The following is a 23,854-nucleotide window of genomic DNA, read 5'->3' on the forward strand; positions in this document are numbered from 1 at the left end:
GTTGTTGCGCCACAAACGTGTCTTCGGTGAAAACAGCTCGCCCAGTCCGACGTATTGCGTCTTGTGTTACTGTGGGAGCCAGTATTCGGGTCCAGTGTGGAGCTGCGTGATCGCTCCGCCGGCGGCGCTGGCGGCAGTAGGGATAAAGCAAAGCCACGACATATGAGCGCGGGCAATGTAGCGGACGATTCTGACTTCAAATCATATGTCAGACAGGCACTTAGATCCAATTTAGATGGCCAGGAATCAATGAAGCAGTGTATCCAGGAACTTAAAACTACACAAGCTGAGCTGAAAGACTCGATTGACTTCGAAGCAGCAAGAAGCGATGAAGTTGAGAAAAATTAGTAAAGGCTCTCACAAAGAACATGTCTGCATGCATGAAAAAAAAATTGACAATCTGCAGGTCGTCAATAACAACCTAGAGCGTCACTCTCGCAGATGTAACCTGCTTCTCTGCAACCATGGTCCAGAGAAAAAGGATGAGATCCCTGCCGCAATAGTCAACAGTGTCTTGAAAGGCGAGCTAGGCATTGATGCAAAGGTGGAAGTAGCCCACAGAGTTGGAAAAAGAAGGAGTGATGGGGCTGCCAGACCTATCATCTTCAAAGTCAGCTCAATCGAGGTGAGAGATAGGATCCTACGGGCCAAAGGCAAACTTCGTGAGGCAAAGTCACAGTTGTACATCAAGCAGGATGAGACCTTGTCTGATCGTAAAGCGAAGCAGCAACTGAAATTTGTAGCTTCTGAGGCCTTCAAAGCAGGAAAGAAAATGTTCTTCCGGCACGACAAACTTTTCATTGACGGAGTAGAATACAAGAAGCCAAACGCTGGCCCCCAAGCGGAAGTGGAAGGAGCCACCAAGGAGATAGCGTAGGATAGCGACGGCTCTTGTCAGTTAAACATCGGCTGCTGGAATGTTGGTGGTTGGTCTGATTCATGTTCATTGAGGAAAACCATTTTAGCGAAGTGTGATTTTGATATTATTTGTTTGGTGGAAACTCATCTTCTTGAAAGTCAATCAATTCAAGTTAGCAACTACATTTGGTTTGGGCATAAACCGGTTACAATTGCACAAAAAATGCAAGGAAAGGATCTGGAGGAGTCGGCTGCTTGATACATCGTCGCGTGCTTCAGTATTGCTCGGTTAAATGTTTGGAGAAATCATATGAGGGGATATTATGGCTGCAGTTGAAAGACAAGCAAGGAAAGGATATGTTGCGTCTGTTACTTACCCCCAGAAAACTTAAGCAGAGGGGGACATGGTGAAGAATTTTTTGATAAGCTACTTTCCGGAGTATACAAATACAAAGATTGTGGTAAAATTCAAATCTGTGGAGATTTTAATGCGAGAAATGGAGATTTATCAGATATTATCGAAGGCATAGATTGCATTAGACAAAGAAAGACTATTGACTTTGAAACAAACTCTCAAGGAAGAAATGGATTTTTGTGTTTCGTCAAATTTGTGCTGCCTAAATGGTAGATATACAAATGATAATTTTACTTGTGTGTCTTATAAAGGAAGTTCAGTTGTGGATTACTGTATAGTACCCTACCATGATTTAAACCTATACTCCAATTTTTATGTTCTGCTCGTTGCAGAGTTAATTGACAAGCATTCTATTCCAGTGTTAGGTTCAATTCCTGACCATTCTATTCTATGCTGGTCACTCGACAGAAATCCTTCAGGTGATAGAGCCAAATGCACAGAGCCTGTTAATTCTAGTCCTCAAATCTGTCTAAACTGTATCATTTAAATGATATAAATGATAGATTTATGTGTGATGAGGAAAGTAAAAATGCAGTAGATTCTCTTTTGAGAAGATTAGCAGATGGTGTACCATCACAAGAGCATTTGGATGAAGTATATGGTGAATTTGAAAAAGTTCTGCAAAATGCAGTACACAGGCATTGTAGAAAAAAGAAAACCAATAGACCCGTAAAAGGTCTCCCTCACACTCCTAAAGCATGGTGGGATGAAAATCTCCAATCCTTGTGGAATAGAGTGAAATGTAAACAAAAAGAATGGTTGAAATGTAAAAATGCTTATGGTAGAAAGATGAAGTTTGATGATTATAAAGCTGTACATAGAAATTTTGATAAAGCTGTACGTCAAGCAAAAAGAGCATATCAGCATAGAAAAATTAATGCATTGGATGCAATGGTTAATAAAGACTCTAGTAGTTTTTGGAAGGAGATAGGGAAGATTGGCTCAGATGAAAGTAACAGGTGTTATAAAATTCCTGTGGAGGTAGTCAATAGTGATGGAGAAATAACGGAGAATTTTGATATTGTATTGAGTACAATGGCAAAATGATTTCTCCTCTCTTTTTACTGATAATGATGCTAGTTTTGACAATGATTTTTTGTTTGGTATAAAAAAGAAATTATTGGAGTTGGAATTAAATGTTCAGGAAATTGATTCACGGGGAGATGATCTGAATCATCCTATTGGATTATCAGAGGTAACTTCAGCAGTAAACAGAGCAAAATTAGATAAAGCAGCAGGAATAGATGGTTTTATTGCTGAGGTAGTAAAAAATAAAGTTGCTATTCAGTTCCTGCATGCTTTATACTCTTTTTGTTTTGAACATGGTATTTCCCCACAGATATGGCAAAAAGGTATTATTCATCCAATTCTTAAACCTGGTATGGATGAATGTGAACCTTTAAGTTACAGAGGTATTACATTGATATCTGTGATTTGTAAGATTTGTTGTGATATCATAAAAGAAAGATTGATTAATTTCCTTGAAAAAGAAGGTGTTATTAATGAGGAACAGTACGGGTTTCGAAAGAAAAGGAGTTGTCTTGAGCACTTATATAGCCTCTATTCTATAATTGAAAACAGAAAGCTGTGTAAAAAAGATACTTTTGTTTGCTTTATTGATGCAAAAAAAGCATTTGATCATGTTATTGTTAATAGGATTTTGTTATGGTACAAGCTGAGGTCTATTGGTGTTCATGGCAAGTTGTATAACTCCATAAAGGCATTTTATCAAGATACCAAATGTACTGTAAATGTGAATGGTAACCTTACTGATTTTTTTAATGTGGATCTAGGGGTAAAACAAGGTTGTCTTTTGTCCCCAGTCCTGTTAAATATTTTCATTAATGATATAGTTGATAGTGTGAGGCTGTGTAACAGAGGTATCCAGGTGTTAGATACAAACATTGATATGCTTATGTATGCAGATGACATTGTGGTAATTGCTGACAATGAAAATGACCTTCAGTTGAAGCTTGATAGTACAACTGTATATGTTTGTGGGCTCAGAAGTGGAGGATCGAATTTAATACTTTAAAAACTCAAATTGTACATTTCAGGAGAAAAGCCCAAGCAAAAACCACATCTTTATTTTATTGTAATGGTCAAAAGCTTGATATTGTTGACTCCTATAAATATCTTGGATTGTGGTTTGATGAATTTTTAAGTTTACAAAAAGGAACCAAGATATTGGCTCAATCTGCAACTAGAGCCCTCGGAGTGGTTATTAGTAAATTTAAATTGATCGGTGGTTCTCTGTTTATGACCTATAAAAAGTTGTATGATGCTATGATTTTGCCCATATTGCAATATGCAAGCGGTATTTGGGGCTTAGAAGAATATTCAGCCATTAATAGTGTTTTTTATAGAACATGTCGTTTCTACCTTGGAGTGGGGAAATATACCCCTAATGATGCAGTTATGGGTGATATGGGTTGGGATCCCCCTTTTTTTTATCGGTGTCAATCAATTGCTAGGCTTTGGTGTAACCTGAGTAAGTATACTAGTGACCATTACCCTGGAAAAATTTTCTTGTGGTCAAAGTCCCTGGCAAATCATGGTATTAAGAATTGGTGTTATAAGGTTAAACAATTATTTGCAAAACTGCAGTGTATGCATGTTGAACCATTGGCTGAGATTGTTAGTACACATACAGGTGAGCACCGTATCCAAAGCATGTAAATTATTTGTTGAAAATAAGTGGAAATGTTCACGGTTTGATGATAAAAGGAGAGTTCCCCAATCCAGAAACAAACTCAGAATATATCGTAATTTTAAACATTCTATGAATACTTCTAATTATGTTATGCAGTGTCAGAATAGATCTAACAGGCGAGCATTAGCTCTGTTTAGAAGTGGTTGTGCCCCTATTGCCCTTAAAACCGGACGTTATAAAAATGTCCCACACAATGAAAGATTTTGTATAATCTGTAATTCTGGTGATGTAGAAGATGAGTTTCATTGTTTTATGATTTGTTCGGCATACGATGATTTCAGATCACAATTATTCAGTATTATATCAGAAAGAGATCCCACCTTCCCTCAGTTACCTATTTACCAACACATTTACCTTTTTTTAATGTCATCAAAGTCACTGTGCTGTCAAGTAGCCAGTTTTGCCAACCTTATTTTAACGTGCCGTAACAATTTATTATATTCCCACAGCTGAATATCTCTTTTATGTATTATTTAGCCCACCATATTCTCTCTTTTGTTATGTTAAATTATTTTTTATTGTCTGTATGTCTTACATGATTCATGTAATATATTTTGTATTACTTATAATGTTTGATGTATACATGTATCACTCATAGGCCTTTTTAGGCCGGCCGTCCGTGTGACGGGTGTGATTTTTAAAGAATAAACTACTACTACTACTACTACTACTACAACCCTACATTGGAGCGGTTTTGCGGCAGCAGCAGCGGCGGTGGTTTGCCGCTAAACTCTGCCGCAGCGGCACGCTGTGCACACTGGAGCGGTTTGCCGCGCGTAATATGCAAATTAGATTGTTGCCCTTGGGCACCTGCAGTTTACTAGTAATCACTTACATAATTATCATGCACATGTATACTGTGAATACATTCCCCATGGATCTGAGAATTTACAAAATCACTTTTCCAAAACGAAACCAACAATAAAGGAAATCAAGGATGCGTAACATGCAAGAAGACTATTGGACAATCAGTACTGGAATCTCAACTTTTCAACTTTTTGCTTAAAAAAAAAGAATACTTTCAACACAGACTGTTCAATGAAACTGCAAAATATTCCTTGTGTTACTGATATTGGTATGCACGCAGAAATTATTGCATCGGACCACTGCCATATATACTGAGAAGGTGGTACATAAAATGTGTACATCCAACACCTCAATATCTCAAATTATGATCTGCGAATGTCACATTATCCTTGTTCTTGTTTTATTTTATTTATTTATTTTTTTTTACAAAATTAGTCAGCATCCAAAGCAATGATATCTTATCTTGTTTCATGTTAATGAGAAAATGACTAGTATTTTTTTTTTCTGGTGTCGGTAAAGTCGTCAACTGTATGAAAGATGAGCTCTTTAAAAAAAAAAGAAAAGAAAAACCAGCAACATACTTCTTTACTTGTTATTCCAATCTTTTACCATAGAATAGTATACCGATATTATGATATATATATATATATATATATATATATATATATATATATATATTTTAGATCATCATGATTGTGTCATTTTCATGTGCATGTTTGTGTAATGATTTTTGTACTTCATAACTCACTTTTCCTACTGCGCCTTGAGCACGTTAGTCATGTGAAATTGGCACATTAAACGTATACTGTATTATTATTATCATTATTACCTATTAACTCTATATGAATGAAATGTTAATGTTTGATTTGACTTCTGTCACAGTTCATGCTCTTTTTGGAAGTGTAGTTACAAAGGTGAGGGGATGTTTTAGAGAATATGCCTACCATTCACTCTCCTACTCAAACCTACTAGATCTACTGTATGTATGTAGAGTATAATGTAATCCACAAACGGCCCATAATAAACTCACCCACATACTGTACTCCCAGCTATGGAAAAACAAGAGTAGCATTTTCACTCTCCACAACATGTGTTTTATATTATGCATGGGGGAGAAATTAATGGCAATTTTGCATCCTCTTAGAAAAAACAAACAAACAAACAAAAACAAAAACTACACACACGCACACACACACACACACACACACAATGTCAGTTTGGATTTCAAATTCACACATCTGCATTACACCATCAAATCTATGCTTTCAGAAATCTGGATAGCATTTTAACAGACAGTCGATTTCCAAGTGAACCACATAACTGTTGGGTAAAGTGATTACCAAAAGCCAACTGAGGTCGGTTTTATCTTAAGCAAGTTTTGTGGAATTGCACTAAATCTTTTCTTCGAAATTTAACCCCCGAATGAAAACATTAGTTAACAGGAACCAACTTATGTCGGTAAATGACAAACATCACTCAAAATACACATCAAACAATGTACATACACTAATACAAACCACACATGTCAAATTTAGCACTTGAGACACCAATTCAGGACAATTGTTCCAACATACAATCTCATTTGATGTGATCTAATATGGCAGTCTGTTGCAGAAATAAAGTACAGTGGTATACTGTTAACATTTGCGAAGGGAAGTAATATAGCACATTCACATGTAAAATGAAAATTCACAAGATCTGACACTGTATGAGCAACTTTGTAAATCTGAATGGATACACATGAGTTGTCAAAACAATACAGTAATGGTAGTATGGTACTGGATTTCATGAATGATTGAAGTACATGTATGATAATTAACACCAATGTAATTTGTATCTTGGACCAATTTTCTATAAAATAAGCATATTATTCTCATCTCCTACATCTGAAAAAAAAGAAGAATTAATTCAGTGCAAATTCCTAGCAGAAATGCATACTTTACAACATAAAACAAATCAGTTGTTTACATTTCACTTTCAAACCTCATAAGGACCAATCTTTCTAAGTAATAAGAAACAAAAAGTACTTGTATTACATGTACATGGGTCTAGGGCAATTACCCCCTGGGCAATTACCCCGGACCCTTCCCCTGGTTCTAATCCTAATCCTAACCCTAATCTTTACTCTTACCTTACCACTACGCAGTATTTAGCCAGGGGGTAATTGCCCTCTGGGGCAATTGCTCGGATACGCATGTACATACATGTAGGACAGGAAAAATATAGGAGAGAATAGGATGGAGAGAAAAGAGCAGTACAGAGTTCATCAAATGAAGTGAGCAAGAAAGAGCGGATACATAGGGGTGGATGAGGCTTGAGATTTACAATGATATGGACATGTATTGAAGTTACAAACACAAACACAAGAAAATCAGGATAAGCAAAGGAATACATTTGTACAACAAAAATGGGCACCTAGGTGCTTACATGGTTCAATTTAGCTAGTCAGATAACAAAATCAAGTAGCAAACAGAATAGCAACATATTCCGCATATAATGCAATGACCCGTTGTGAGTTATCTGACATCAAATACTAATTTAATGCAAGGAAAGTACAAACTGAGTGTTCAAAATTATACATGTAATGAAAATAATATTCGATGCCATGTCAACTTTATAGATTTGGGTTTCCAAGATAAATTTGAAGCTTTCAAAAATCTGCAGTAACATGCTTCAGGTACACTATAAAGTGCTTGTTCTACTGCTAATTATTTTACTCATTGCAATGCAACATAATACAATATTGCATCCATACTCCAAAGTCAAATACACACATGTGACAGGTACTATGTAGGTGCATAATGAAAAGGTGGAATTTCATCACATTTTTGAATATGTAGTATGTTGGCTACTGGCCTACCTGGGAGCAATGCACAGAATTCTTGTGTTGTGGGCCTGTACATGTACATGCTATCACATTTCTCCTGTGAGTCGAGTTCTAACTGCGAAGTGATACACAATAGCCTGCCTTGTATGATAATCATGAAGAACTTGATTACTTCTTACGAGCATAGATGAAATTGCTTGGGGTACACTACTCAAGTGATACATGAAGGATGCCAGTTGAAGACAATTATATCTTGTGTTTTCAAATTACCATTCACATTATAAAGATTGAAAGTAGTTTGATCCGCAATATTTTGGTTAAATTTTCTATAGATTTTTTTTTCATTACCATGGAAACACATTAATTACATACCACATTTACCTGTAATAGTGGCCACATATGCCAAGTTCTAGGTCAACTCCTAAAAAAGCAAGAGAGTTGTTGTAACTTGGGTTGGAACCAGGTGCAAGCAACAATAGTGTTGACAGATATTTGGGCCATGTGAGGTCATTTAGAACTAGTTTCCATGGCGATGTCACAGTTTGGTGCTCTATACATCCCTTGTCAACTTGTACACACTATATGTGGGTGTGGTGTGTAATAATGGTATTAGCAGCTTTTCACATATTCGATACTTGTCTACATTATCATAAGTAAAACTAACTCCTTGAAAAGTGAATACATGTTTCAAAGAAGCATTGACCACTAATAGTATCAATATAAATGTACCTTATCATTCATACATGGTACAGGTGTATAGTCAAAATACAACAATATCCATCATATGGCAAATGGCTTGTAAAATAACATGGCCACTGTTATGAGGAGACCACAATTAAAGGTCAGTGCCTATTTCCCTATAACATTGTAAGTACTTCTCAAGCAAATGCTGTTTTATTATGCAGACTTGATACAGGAAGGGTGGAGATGACAAATAAATGGTTGCATTATGGTTGACTCAGCAAATTTAGAAAATAAGGGATGGATGCCAAAGTTTCAAATCCTCCTTGTTTGTACAGGAGTCCCTTTTAAAATGGTCTCACTGCCATACAATGTGGCCAGCAGTCGCAATTTAGAACGAAGATCAACTTGAAGACAAGATCAGCTGCACCCACAACGCCTTGAGGACTGTGCCCTGTGCTCTACAACTGCAGATACATGTACCTGAAGAGGGTATAATTTGCTTTCTCCAATAAGGAGGATGAAGGGCTGTGAATGCGGATGTTCTGTGTCGACCACGTATGAGCAGTTAAAACAGTCCTTCCTGGAAGAATGAAAAAGGCAAGCATATATGGAAACAGCGTGTAAACATTTTGAAGACATATTGATGTGCACTATTTTCTTATGCCTTCATACACATGATATTTCCAGTAATTTTGTATCATATATTTACTAGCAACTCCAGCAAACTAGAAGCAAGAATGACCAAGATCAGAAGGTCATTCTTCAAAGCTGAAGATCTACTATGCACATACAGGAGTGAGTCAAACATGATATCTGGAAACAGAGGGAAAACTTGTTTCAGAAGGGAATGGGGAGGTAGTACAGGCCTGTAAGAAAGCTATAGATCACAACAGAACAATTCACACAATTCTGGCCTTCATGGTGCTATCTGTTTGTTTGTTTGTTTGTTTTTTCCCATGTCTAGCTTAATTACAAACCAGAACTATCTTTGCAAAGAAGTGTAACTTTGTCTAAAGTCAATTTTTTTGACCAACCCCCCCCCCCCAAAAAAAAAAAAAACAGACAATTCTTCATTCAAAGTTACATTTGACTTGCATTTTCATGTCCTCCGAAACTGATTAAATTGGTATCAGTACGGGCCAATTACTAGACCTAGGCACCTATGGTACACTATAATACACACTATTAAAATGATTGATTGGTCCACGCTGCATATTGTGATACCTGTCAAATGTATGGGCTGTTGCCATAGTCACTATACATTATAAAGAAAGAGAAGAATCTACATACATGTACATTTCCTTGGAATGAAAGGGCAGGGTAAAGATTATAAGATGTGCCTTCACAGAAATTTCACTCTTAAGTTCACTCTTTAGTTCTAGGTGACATACAAAATATGTACATGTGTTGTCATTAGAATTATCTGGTACGGTACAATACATGTACCATCACTTCCAAAAAAAAAGTTGTTTTTTTTTTTTCCTCCCACAGGAGTAAGGTCAAGTTGTGAACAATGGTTATGGTATAAATGTACCTAGAATGTCAATCTTTTGAATAATGCACTTTCAGTAAATCCTGAAAGCTGAAACTCACAGCTTTCCAGTCAATGAGTGAACTTGAATCAAAGCGTGGTCAGGGATGCAGCCTCCTTATGCATGGTCTTTCCGCATTCGCTGAATAGGAGGGAAGCAGATTCAATAACTGTTTACCTGAGGGTAAATAATATTCATACAAGTGAGGTGTTATACAAATGATGTGTTATACAATGCATTATTACATTATTTCCTTATATGAATAGGGGGAACTTTTTACTCAGCACAAAGAAAATGTAATACAAACGAGTCTCTTTTAAAAAGCACCTTAGCCCTTCACTCCAATAACCAACACCACATGCAGGAATTGATTGCCTGAACTTTTGGTATCTGATTTTTGCTCTTAAATTGCTCATTTTGCAGTACAGTGTAAGTGCTACTAAAATGCCAAGTGCTTATATCAATGAAACTATTCATGAAAATATACATTTGGTATTGCTACCAACATGAATTAACACACTGAATTACCTGCAGAACACAATACAGAGGTTCATCTTTCCTACCAAGGAACACAAAGGACTGGCACAGCCTCTTAGAAGAAGTAGTGGCTGCTTCAACCCTTGATACAATATGTCAAGGGTCAGCAATTAACCAACCACTGCATCACTGGGCATTTTTGTGATTGAGGGTACCACCTATCGGCACCCTATGAATTTGCAGCTCGTTTATTACAAAAGTATAAAACAAATTTGCCTAAGTTTTTCCTCAAATAAGCTGTAAATACTGCAGTTCAAATCTCGTGACTGTTCTGTTGATTCTGAATCTCCATTGTAAAATTATGCAATTTTTCTTCGCGTGGCTGAAAAAGGGTACCTCACGATCTGCACCCCTTCCCTCCATAGGTAATACAAGTGAATTTCATAGTCATGCGTTGTTACTGAGTGGATATGTAATTGAAACGTGTTTAGTTTGTTTTGTTGGCTTGATTTTTGTTTCTTTGTTACTGTTTTCATAGCTATAAAATGGCACTTAATCCCACGCGTACCTTTTTGTTCTATACGCACAAACAGCCATGATACGCAGGGTGTCGATGTACCCTGCCGATAGCTGGTACCCTTACCACACATTGAAGAAACCGTCCAAGTCTATTAATTGTGGGAAATGTGGGCATCTTTGGAAAGGCAAGACAAGATAATGCACATGCTTACCAGCTACAGTAACATTACCCTTAACTTGGTCAGACTCAGCCTGAGAGGATTTGATTCACTTTCTAACAAGACAAATCAGTCCTACTTCACTGCCTGTCTGATGATGCGAGACTGAACGCGAGTAAATTCAAGTAGATCAGCTTTGTCATGCCAATGTCAATGGACAAAGTTGTGGTTATGTGTATGCATTTATACCAGTGCAGTGACAGTATGGCAGTACAAAAAACAACAACTATGTAGTACGTGAACTAGATCTAGGCTGGGCCTGTATAGAGGCAGAGTCAATACCCAGAACATACCTTTTAGGGCCTAACGCGCGTTAGGTCTAGAAACTCTGTTAGACTAGAGTCTAGAATTATGTCTAAAGGCCGTGTCACACCAGCCTTGCGTGCGACTTGCAAAGAACAATTTTGACTACCTGGAGGTCCCTGTAGATATCCGCACATGACAGTACCTAGCATGTATCTCAAAAGTAGTCGCCCGGAGGTGCGCACGCATATTTTTTCACCCGCAACCGTGTTTAGGCCCTGTCACACCTTTCCGGGCAAGCTACTTGGGCTTGTTACGTGTAGGGATTTTCTAGCATACCGGACATTCCTGAGGGCGGAAAAGGATTTGTGCGAGTCAGCGCATGTGTCTTACTTGCTGGAAGCGTTATACTTGCGAGTATACTGTGTGACCTTTGTACCAGTCGCGTGGGGGCTGACAACTTAGTGAAGGAATTTCTCTAATGGAATGGCTGAAATCTCACAGAATTTCATTATCTTGGCTGCATACAGGACTGCGAAGTACCTGCGTGGGAATTGCCTGGGAAGTACTGCCGCTAAGGGTCTCCTACTACTGGCGTTCTGCGTGGACCTCTACGGGCATTCCTGCGACTCACCCGGAAAAAGTTTTGGTCATGCTCAAAACTTGGCTGCGGTTAAATCGGACTTGCGTGAGCACCTCCGGGCAACTACGCGCTAGATACTGTCAGGTCCGGACCAACTGCGGAGAGCTCCTTGGAGTAAATTTGTTTCCCCGCAAGTCAAGCCGCAGAAGTTCCCCCGTACGGTATGACAAGGCATGAATGAAAATTGCAAACATTCTTGTTCGCCCGCTGAAAATCTTCTACGTGCTGGAAACTACCTCCTCGCCACAAGCCCGCGTTATGGTGTGACATGGCCTTAACGTTAACACTACAGTCAGAGTATCAGGCCTAGATAGAGGCTAGGTGTTTCTGTTGTTGTTTTTATTTGAATCTATTTGCCGTTTACCATTGATCATTTTTTCCCTGTATTAATTTACGCCAAAATGTTACTTATGAATTACTTTAGAAACTTCAAATTCCAAAATTTTCCCTAGGCAGGGCCTGCATTATTTTTATTTTATTAGAAATAAATCAAAAATACCAGGTAGTACTCTATAGCTATGATATCAAATATATCTAACGTTAGAGTGTCTAGTCTAGTCTACTAAGAAGCTTATTATAAATAGGTTGCATACGTCTACGTAACCTTTTTTTTTTTTTCTAATGAGGATGTTGTTACGAATGTTAGGCCCTAGCGTTACCGCCTGCCACCGCTATACAACATGATACAATCGACCATATTGTGGTCCATTTTGGCATTTATCATATGAGAAGTCCTCCCCATTTATGGACCCATCTCATTACTGGTCATTAGTACGTGTGGGACTATTTTTAGTCGGACAGTAGGAGTGCTCCTACTGGACCTAGTACTAGTTCTAGATCTAGCGGGTTACTCTGTTAGACTTCAAGGCTTCAGCACCACGTTGGCAGAATACTATATCAGAGTATTCAGACATAGATAGGCGTATATGGGACTGTGATATTGATAGACTGCTTTCTTTCGCTGGCGAGTCTGCGTCTATGGCAAAATACGTGGAAAGTTACAATCTGCAATGTAGCCTCTGCAAGAGAGTGACCGCTGTGAAGGATCGAAACAAATGGCAAAACCTCGAGAAAACCAAACGAGCAACAGAACAAACGAAAAATGACACCTTTTTTTACCGGTATGTGAACACTCCCAAGATCGCACGGATGTCATCAAAGGAGAAATTCAGCAATTTGTCGGGGTAGAAAGAGCGAACAGGACACTATGCAAAGCCGCCATTGTACGCTCTTTGGTGCTAACAAAGTGCCATATAGCGCATAGCACTGTGACTCCTCTCAGACTGGCGCCACCTTTTGGCCGGGAAAAGAGAGGAACGTATTTTTTTGATCAGAGTGAAATGTTTTTATCAGAGTGAAATGGTTTTAGTGCAGTGAAATGGTTTTAGTGCAGTGAAATGGTTTCGTCAGAGTGATACGGTACGCCAAAGTGAAATGATTTTTTTTTTTTTACGGAAAAATGAAATGATCTATTTTTTTTTCTTGAAAAGTGAAATGAATTTTGTGAAAAGTCAAATGTTTTTGGTTAAAAAGTGAAATACATTTTGTGAAGAGTGAAATGAATTTTTATTTGAAAGTGAAATGTATTTTTGTGGAAAGTGAAATGTATTTTTGTGAAAAGTGAAATGCATTTTTGTGAAAAGTGAAATGGATTTTTATTTAAAAGTGAAATGTATTTTTATCTAAAAGTGAAATGTATTTTTGTGAAAAGTGAAATGAATTTCTATCTAAAAGTGAAATGTATTTTTGTAAAAAGTGAAATAAATATTGGTGAGTGAAATGTATTTGTTAAAAGTGAAATGAATATTGGCTGGAGTGAAATGAATTTTGTATTGTTTCCCTAATGGCGTTCCATAGGGCGCTGTGTGACCCAGTTTGCAGGCTTTGCTGTTATCTCTATCGGCAATTAGCGGGATAATTTGGTACGTGTGGACGCTCGCCAAATTAGCGGGATACCGATCGCGATCGCTATCCCGCTAATTTGGTACGTGTGGACGCTCGCAAAAAAACTCGGGATGTGCATCGCGATCGTCATCCCGCTAATTGGTACGTGTGAACCCGGCTAATATGACTAGGTCGAGAGGAATCTGGGAGAGCTACGCTGAATTGACGGTCAGCGCAGGCGCACACATCACTGCGCACACATCACTGCGCACAAATTTTGAATCCATTGATTGGATATAGATGTCTGTGTGCGCATGCGCTGGCCGTCAATTCAGTGTAGCTCTCCCAGGTTCCTCTCGACCGAGTCACATTTAGTCATCAATTTGAACAGAAAGGAACTATTTGCAGAAGCAAACCGTGCACGAACTCTGTTATCAATACTTCAAATTTATTAATAAGTCTTCAAATTGAACAACATTACCAATTTTAAGTTGATATTTGTCCGCGATATTACGCCGTCATGTTCCTGTATGCTACAGTTCAAAGCCCCATGACGCTATGCGTATGGGACTGCTGGCCGCAGTTATGCGTATGGGGCTGCTAGCCGCAGTTAGTTCCCATAGTGTTTCTAAGCTGAAATACATATACACATTTCTAAAGCACTGCTTTTAGCCATATACCTAGAAAAAGGTGAAGTTTTGGTTTAATAGTTGCATTATATCTCATGTTTCAGCTTTTCCTGATGCTGGCTATGCAAAGGAGGACAAGAGCAAAGTGGTTCGAGACCATGAGAGAGAGAGCACTGACTAACCGTCAGAGGTCAAGGCAAATGCCTTATATTCTGTTCAAAGACACGTTAGTAATCAAATGACTAATCATTCAAGGCAAAAAACAAAAAAAAAATTCAGTGCGTTTGTTTGTGTGTGTGTCCGCGTGCATGTGGGAGAATCTTATTGTACACACACACACACACACACCCACACACCCTCACATGCACACACACATACGTACACACATAGTTATGAAGATTCAATATACCCAAGTGTATTAAAATGTTATTCTACATGCCTTGGCCATTTATCACATCAGCATTATAAAAAAGATTATCATAAACATGAACACACACAATGATATAATACATGTATTGATCAGTGCATTACACATACACAGGTGCATAAAAACACTGACATATATACACACACACGCACACATACAAACTCATTTACACACGAGACATTACTATTAAACAGATCATATTGTTTATCAGTAAACATGTTTTTCTTTTCTTCTTCTTCTTCTTAAGAAGCTTTAATATATTTAGATCACATAGCAATCACATTGTTCATGAAATATTATACAGTACTTTAGAAAATTTAATCTTCATAAAATTTCCTGAAGTTTTCATTGTTATCATTAGGTTACAACATGGTGGGACACTACCTCCTTTCATGTAAGATAGCTCAAAATGATAATCAGTCAAATTTTCCAGCTTTAATAAATTTCCTGGAACATTCCATGGCCCAAATATCCTTGAAAGGGTGTAAAAATTTTGAAAAATGCCAAGATATAAAATAAAGGCAAAATTATAGTTTACCCATTCATGAGTGAAAACTGTTGGATTCTGTATTGGAGGCAATGTGTACCTGAAAATCTTGGAGAGAATAAAACAGGTTTGGCATTAAAAATTATGATAACATTGCAATTAACTTCCAATATCAGAGAATCTGTGCAAACCTGACTCAACTTATGCACAATTTTCATTTGGCTGGTATTATTTTTAGCAAACTGATTTTGTACTCACACCTACATTGTACTGACCTTTCTACATGAACATTCTGTTTCAGTATTAATTAAGTTACCTTTTTTTTTCTAGAGTGGGAGAAACAAATTTTAATTGTAGTCATTCAGTTTTATGAAAAAAAAAACACACTTAGGAAAACATCTTTGTTCTTAGAATAATTCAACCCTAATCAAATCATAATAGTGGGCAGAAATGTTTGCTACAGGGCGAACAATCACATACTGAGGCAAGGAGTCAAAACATGTTGCATAAACATTGGCATTCAAAATAGAGGAAACAATCTGTATTACAAAGACATTTTATCATGCACAACTTTGGTAAGATGTCAATTCTTGAATATTAATCACATTGACCAAAGCATTGGTGCATATACAGTACATTCTGTTGTTTCTGAACTTTGCACCGAAGTTCTTTGTGTATGTGTGTGAATGTTTCAGTGGTGTATATATTGCTCCATTTTATCATGGACAACTTATAGTAACATGACAATGTTTTCATACTTCAATATTAATCATATTGACCTATTTTCCTTGGCAAGTACTGAGCAGGTTGACTCTGTTGCAAATGGTGCATTTTACAGGCAACACAGCAGAACCTGAAGAGCTTCCAGAAGAAAATCTTGATCTTGATGTGAGCATCTTAGGGGAGGAAACAGACGCTCCTGCTGACGGACCAGGCTCCTCCTTCAGCTTTCGTTTCCTAGCGAGATTCAGGCGCTTGCTATCTATAAATCTCTTGTAGCACGTTTCATGGAATCCTATTTAATACAATGGAGAAATGAATAGCAATGATTAGCCGTTGGACTTTGTTAGGGAGAAAAAGGGCTAAACGCTAGGGGGAGGGGTTGAACATTACACTCAATATATTATTAAATGTACGGTAGACTATTGACTGCCAATATTTGAATCTTGTAATTACCAATAGGCCCTAGTACTATGCCAGGTATCAGATTAACCATGGCAAATTAATCATTAACAACTCATGATCATTGTCATCATAAACTACTTCAACTTGTACAGCTGTACTTGCAGTGCAAGTACTGATTTTAAATTACATCTTCAGCTTTCAGCACCTGATCACAATATCAATTATCATAATTATGAATACAACTGCCTTATCATCATTAATACTAGTAATCCTTGGCCTTTCACTATCACCACCACCCACTGCTTTATAATTTGGCACAACATAATGGTAATCATATGTTTTAGGGAGTTTAATTGTTGAAATTATGTTATTGTCATTGTTGGTTTTTTAGACCTATTTATATCAAATATTAATAAGTTAATTTAATGAGATGCTAAATGTGTGTTTTGAGGGGGGATTCGCCAATTTCAGGGTGAGAGAGACAGGATGGATTTTTGATATTAATACTCCATGGCCATGATTATGAAAATATAAATTTACATGCAGCTTAGACCTTTTGGCCCGTATTCTACTGTAGACCAAGGTTTAAACCCATTTTAGACTCACCTATGGTTTATCTAGACCCGAGGTTTAATTTTGTATTCTGCTAGCGAGGTTTAGTTAAACCCAAGTCTATTTCGGGTTCAAATTAAACCCGAAATAGTCTTGGGTCAAGCCACCATGGTGCCCTCTATGGAAGAAGAAATTCTCCCTGTCTGAGTACTTTTCTCTCCACAAATCCACTTAAATTTATTATTGGCAGTGTATCAGCCACATGAGCGTAACTTTCTTGGATTTTGAATAGTTTTTACGGGTATTTATGTCGAATAAGGGCATGCTGTATTTTTGCTTGCGACGACTCGTGAAGCACTGTGCATTACTGTACAGTTTGTGTACGTGTGCGACGCACATCACAGGATACATTGTAAGCGTATAGCGTAGCGCTATTCTTGGCTAGCTAGCTTTGAATGCTCAGTACCAGCAGATCCATCGCGCCGCGCCGGCCGGTGTAGCGGCAGATAGCGTTCCGCGGCGTTTTTTGTTCTAAAACAGTATCCGCCGGCAGATCGTGTCCTAACACTGGCGGATACTGTTCTGAAGCGCAGGTATCTTTAATATCGTTGCTTCTCACTGTGGTTTCTTCTTTTCGCTGCTTCTGCCAATGCGCCCCTGCTTGTTCGCTGCTTCCATTTCGAGTTTCACGTACACTACCTACATATTTGCTGCTTCCGAGCCTCGCTGCTGCTGTTTCGCTGCCTCCACTTACACTCCAGACCGGTATTCCGTGGTTACAGCAGCTAGCTCTGGTCCGCACGTATCTTTTTTTTTTTCGTAGCCATGCGAGAAATTATCTTATAAATATTCATTACGCAAGCAGGAAAAGCCTCGATTTTCGTCGAATACGTCTAGTTCTGCGCCGTATCCCTGTGTGTGTGTGTGTGTGTGTGTACGCGTGTACAAATCATTTGGCACTGTAGCTGTCTGCACCAACCGCGATCTGTTTTCTGGAAGTAAGAGTTCTCTTCCGCGGTTTGGGCAATGATGATTGTACCTCCATGGTAGAGCGATGGAGCTTCATACACGTGATTTAATATGAAGATTAGTATAACCCCCTACATAATTGGTGTTATCATATAGATAATTTCCTTTTCTTTAATTTGAGACCAAAGCCATGATAATTGAACAATTTCATCAAAGGTTACATGTATTTTTATGAGATACTGACATTTTCACCATGCGTTACCATGAAAACGGATTGTTGACCACTATGGGACACGCTTTGACCTGTTAACATAGCATTTTTGAAATCTACGCACAAAATTGGTCTAGATGAAGTAGATTTAAAAAGTATATGTATAGGGTGCATGGTAACCCCCCTTTCCGACTCAACTAAGTCCATTGGCCATTATCCCACATGATGACACGTCTTACAGATGAAAAGACTGTAACTTCTTGCGAAATTAGAGTACACTATGTCACTGAATTTAAAATTGATGCTCTAAAAGGTTTCCTCCATTAATTACAATCTTGGTATGTCAAACAATGTATATATAATGGACCTACTGTTGAAAAGATTATGAGTTCTAAATCATCTTTGACTTGCACAAATCTCAAATGAGTAGTGGATTTCAATTTATCATTGAATCTGTTTTTTTTTTAATTGCCCATCTGTTTTTATCAAAGAAAAAAAGATGGCCCTGAAACATGAACCTTTTTCTATTTGTCTATTAAATGAAGATGAAATCGTTCAGTGTGTATAAGATCGCCAAATATTAATTTCGACATCAACAGAGAAGTTTTAGAAAAAGAAAAGACAGATTCTAAATAAAAGGTGTGGATTGGACACTCATGGCTATCCCAGATTTTTCTCTGCTCTTCTTACTGTTATCCTAACACAAAGTGGTCACAAAATGTTGATTTAGAAAGCCACTTGTAAAGTGAAGAATTGAAGTTTTACATATGGGGGAACTATATTCAGCAATTTAGATCAATGTTTCTATGTCAATGTATGTATTAGCTAACTGAACATTTGCATAAATATAATAAAAGATAGGAAGCGGCCATGCATGAGAAAAGATCTCCTCGTTTGGAGATTTTGGGGCAGTGAAAATATGAGGAGCAAACTCTAAGTCAAATACCAAGGAGAGTTTGTGCAAAGTCACATAAAGCTTCCAAATTTCTTCACATATTATTGAAAAATAGTAATTTGGGGGCTGTCCACAATTGTGCATTAGATATCTCGATTGATATAACTTTGGGACAATTTCACATGGCTGAAGAGCAAGTCTCAGATTTATTGAAACCTAAAGGGTGCCTTGTACAAAATTGTGATGAGATCTGTAGGGAGAGAGAAAAATACAAATGGGATAAGAATGCTTTTATGAACACAGGTGTATTTCTTTTATATAGCTTTATAACTGTAAAGATTACAAATGAAAAAATAAAGAGCAATCTTTAATTCTATTTCATAAGGAGGCAGAAATGCTGCTTTTGAATAGCATTATGATCCCTCCCCCTCCCTCCCCCCCCCCCCCCCTCCCCTCGGCTCCCCCTCAAACGAGAAAATGAAAGGGAGGCAGAATTCACTCCAGTGCACATGGTGCAGGTATCATGCCTCGGTGAATGCAGCACTTTGCCTACTAAAATGTCCGCAGATTATAAAAATGTCAACAGATTATAAAAATGTCAACCGTGAGTCCCTGTAGCGTATTCAAAGAGATGCATAAGTCCCTGTTGTGTATTCATAGGGAGGCAGAATTCACTCCATCTCGTGACGATTCATGCAGCATTTTGCTTACTAAAATGGCTGCCGTAAAGCTCGCGCAACTATTGGTTGCAATACAGTAGCCACTTGGAACCTAATCCGCGCAGCGCGGAACTCTTTTGACAGTCCCTGACGAAGATCACGTGCACGCGGCAGGTTTAAAAGCAACGCTATTACAACGTAGTAGCCTGTACGTACAAAATCCGCCGCTGTACAGTATCTGCCGTAACTAATCGCGGCAGATTTCAGCCCATGTCGGAACGATAACTGCCGATTGAAACGATAACTGCCGGCGGATACTGTTTTAGAACAAAAAACGCCGCGGAACGCTATCTGCGGCTACACCGGCGGCACGGTTGCTGTGTGCGTAGCCCCGGAGACCCGCCGCTCTGCGGCGGGGTCCTGGCGGCTACCCCGCAGTTTCGTTCAAGTGAGAATCACGAACAACTCCCTATTGCCACATATAGGGCCTACGGCAACTTCACAAATAAACCATGGCTAAATGTCCATCATAAACACAGTGACAATATAAAATGAAATATACACTACCCCATTGCCTTGGTCCTTCTCACCAATTTATCTGGAAACTGCATAATTTTCCACATTTTTTAGGAGTAGGCGGTCTGCCCTAGTGGAGAGCTTTGCTGCTATTTTGAATGTGTATATCCATCAGTACTCATCTACGCATGCGTAAACAATGACGTCAACGTTACGGACGCAAAAGGATATGAATAATGCATCATCGCACGGTGAATATGCATCATGTAGCGAGTAATACAGCTGTCAATGCACTGCACTGAATGCATTGTGTGCGCATGTGCAAGTGATTGTGAGTTTTAGTGAGCATCGGTGAGCTGAAGATATTTGCCTTATAAGACAGCATTTTCTGCATCATAAGCAATGAAATGCATCAAACAGTCGCCGATGTGAATCATTTAGGTTTAGTCGACCCATGTAAGTATTCCCAGTAGTTTTTGTTGAAAAATTAAGGAAATACAGCGCCGGAACGGCACCCGTTTGGTACAACATTAAAATATCGATGCCAAAACGGCGCAGCCCCAACACTGTACGTTGTACGTTGGGGCTGCTGGTCGCAGTTACTGTGTGCGCTGGATGGGACATGGCTTTTTATGTCGATTGAATCGTGAATTCGGAATGGACTGGCAATTGATCAAACCAGGACTTTGAGGTAGGAAATCGAATAAAAGCTTTTCTCTTAGATTGTCAGTTAATGAAAATGGAAACCATTCTAAAATTTAGAAATAGATCTAGATCTACTATCAACCCTGTCTCGATTTTAGAAGTAACGTTAGATTTTACCTACCGTACCACACTAACCTAACTTTTAATAGAAGATAACGTTAGTCCTAACGTTACAATAATGTACTCTAGCTATTCGAATAGGTTCTACTAACGTTAGTAGGACCCTACTCCTACTAACTAGTCCTAACGTTAGTCCTACGATCGATCTAGGTTCTCGATCTATCAGTTAGTCTATCTATGCCAAATCGACCTCAGGCTCTACCCTCTAGTCCTATACATTGAGTTCTTGGTCTAGTGGTCAGGTTATTTTCATCGTAAAGCTTATCTAGACTAACGTATTCTAGTACAGGTAGTATGGTTGGGTGTTCATAATACCGGACACCTAACGTTTTTCTATCAATAGAAACGTGAAAAATCTCACAATTTGACTGAAATTTTACTCACGTGTGGAGAAAATACTCCGGATTCACAAGCGCGCACTGAAAATGCGATCTGAGGTACGCGCTCTTAGATGGCGGCTTCGAACGTGTGGGGTGTCATTTTTTCCGCACTCAGTTGCCCTGCTCATTTCAACCGACCACCCTGACAATGCGTATAAAGGGCACTTAAATGCGTTTTTTCGACAGGCCGCTGTTTTTTTTTTTCTAGCCGTCATTTTTTCCCCAATAATATTTGAATATATTTTGAATCCTTCGATATTACTTTTGAAGGACTGTTTGATGAATTTGACTTGATTTTCATTAGGAAACTTTTCATCGTAATTGAAATAAATTAGATGAGTCGGTTTGTTGTTTCACATTCATTTCTCGTTTCTGCATCAACTCGTACGGTCGTAGCGGGCGACAAAATGTTTATGTCATGTACGCCATGTATATGTGTAACGTGTGTGCACGATCGTACAAGCGGCGGTGACAATTTTGCGGTCAAAATCGTCAAATTTATTACGGAAGGATACTCTACATCTAACAACGAGTCAGCAAAGGTAGGCACTAGTTATATGTAGTTACACGATAAACCTTACTCGATTTTGCTAAATTTCGGTAATTTAGAGGGAATACTTAGTTGTTTTCGCCACATTTTACTCGGTAGCGTAGCCCAGTGAAGAATCGAACACCGTTGCGCGTAGTCCCATGCGTACATTTTCTTTCTGTACGCGCAATGCCATTATAATGCGCGACCGGTCGTTATGGACCCGGTCGGTAGGTTGGACACCTACCATACTAGGTAGCAGTATTTCTACCATTTAGATCTCGAGTCTCGTCTACGTGTAAATTTGCTACAAGTACTAGATCTAGTAGTACAGTACGTACAACTTGTAGTACTAGTAGGCGTATCTCGTGTACTGTGTACTAGCGTGTGGCCGGCAAGCTAGCTGCTGTATCCAGCCAGCCACTCGTTTTGTGCCATTGGCATTGATCTGTGTGCTGGTGCAGTATCCTTACCAGTCATCGTTAGACTCGATTTAAACTCGAAATAAACCTCCTCCTGGGTAGGTTTATTAATTTAAACCCAATTTAGACCACAGCTGGACTTAGTAGAATACAAATTAAACCTGGGTTTAAACCTGGGTCTAAACTGGTGGTTTAAACCCAGGTTTAAACCCCCAAAACCCACTTTAGACCCAGGCGTGGGTTTAAACTCGGGTCTAAGTTTTTAGCAGAATACGGGCCTTTGTGTGTCAAGATTTTTACAAAACAATATCACTGATCAGCTACCGGTACATCAACCTAAGCTGTGGCTGGGCTGTACATAGAACAACATGTAAAATTACATCTATCGTTAGGCTACATTATAACGGCGCTATGCCATGCCAAGGTGAAATTCAGGATCTAAAATGTAACAGACACGCTAACGGCTAAGCTGCTGCATTAGCGCCCATTATAACATACACAAGCAACGTTCATAATATAGCTAACGTTGTAGTCATCATTTATGGTCATTAACTACGCATGTATATGAGAGAGACTGCACTGTAGTGTCGACTGCTACGACTGTACGCACGTAAACTAACCTGGGGTGGTATTCTGTAAGCGCGATCCTTATTTCGATCCTAGGAGCGCGCGTAGGACAGAAAATAGGATACCCTTAGGACAGGCTCAAATTTTGAACTTTTGGAGGATGTTGGGGTAAACTGAGATATCATCACTGCATGCCAAACTTCGCCATTAATTCAAAGTTGTTATAAAATATATAAGATTTTCTTAAATAAATATAAAGAAGAATAATGATAATAGATGCACACACAGACACACACACACACACATGCGCTCACATTATTCTATGATCGATATGCTTGTAATAATAATGTCTTGCTTATAGTTACTGTTTGTCCCACTTAAACCAAACCAATGTTCCACTTCTCCCAGGAAAAAAAAAACACAATGATAACACAAAATGAGACTTATAGGAATATATGTTATAGCGTAGCAACCCGTTATATGGCTAGCATCAAAAGTCTTTTGGTCCGATACATGTGTGCCCCATTCTAAATATCAGAAAGTTATTCGAGAAACTTCATCAAATCACAATTTTTGTCCCACTTAATTCACCCCGTTAGCTCTCCCCTATCTTTTGGTAGTATAGACTTACATGCAGGGCAATGATAACAGAATAAATAAAGGAGATTACTGATAGATTAGACAAAGATATAAACATGGAGCTACTATAGCTCCATGATATCCTTGTATACGGGTGCTGTTCGTTATTCCGAAGGTTCGCTATTCCGAAGGTTCGTTATTCCGAAGGTTCGTTAATCCAAAACACACAAATTCTCCATACCTAGAGGTCCGTTAATCCGAA

This window comes from Diadema antillarum, unplaced genomic scaffold (assembly GCF_040938485.1).
Source record: "Diadema antillarum isolate AM-2024a unplaced genomic scaffold, OU_Dant_1.0 seq00000711_RagTag, whole genome shotgun sequence".
In the NCBI taxonomy this organism is placed as follows: Eukaryota; Metazoa; Echinodermata; class Echinoidea; order Diadematoida; family Diadematidae; genus Diadema; species Diadema antillarum.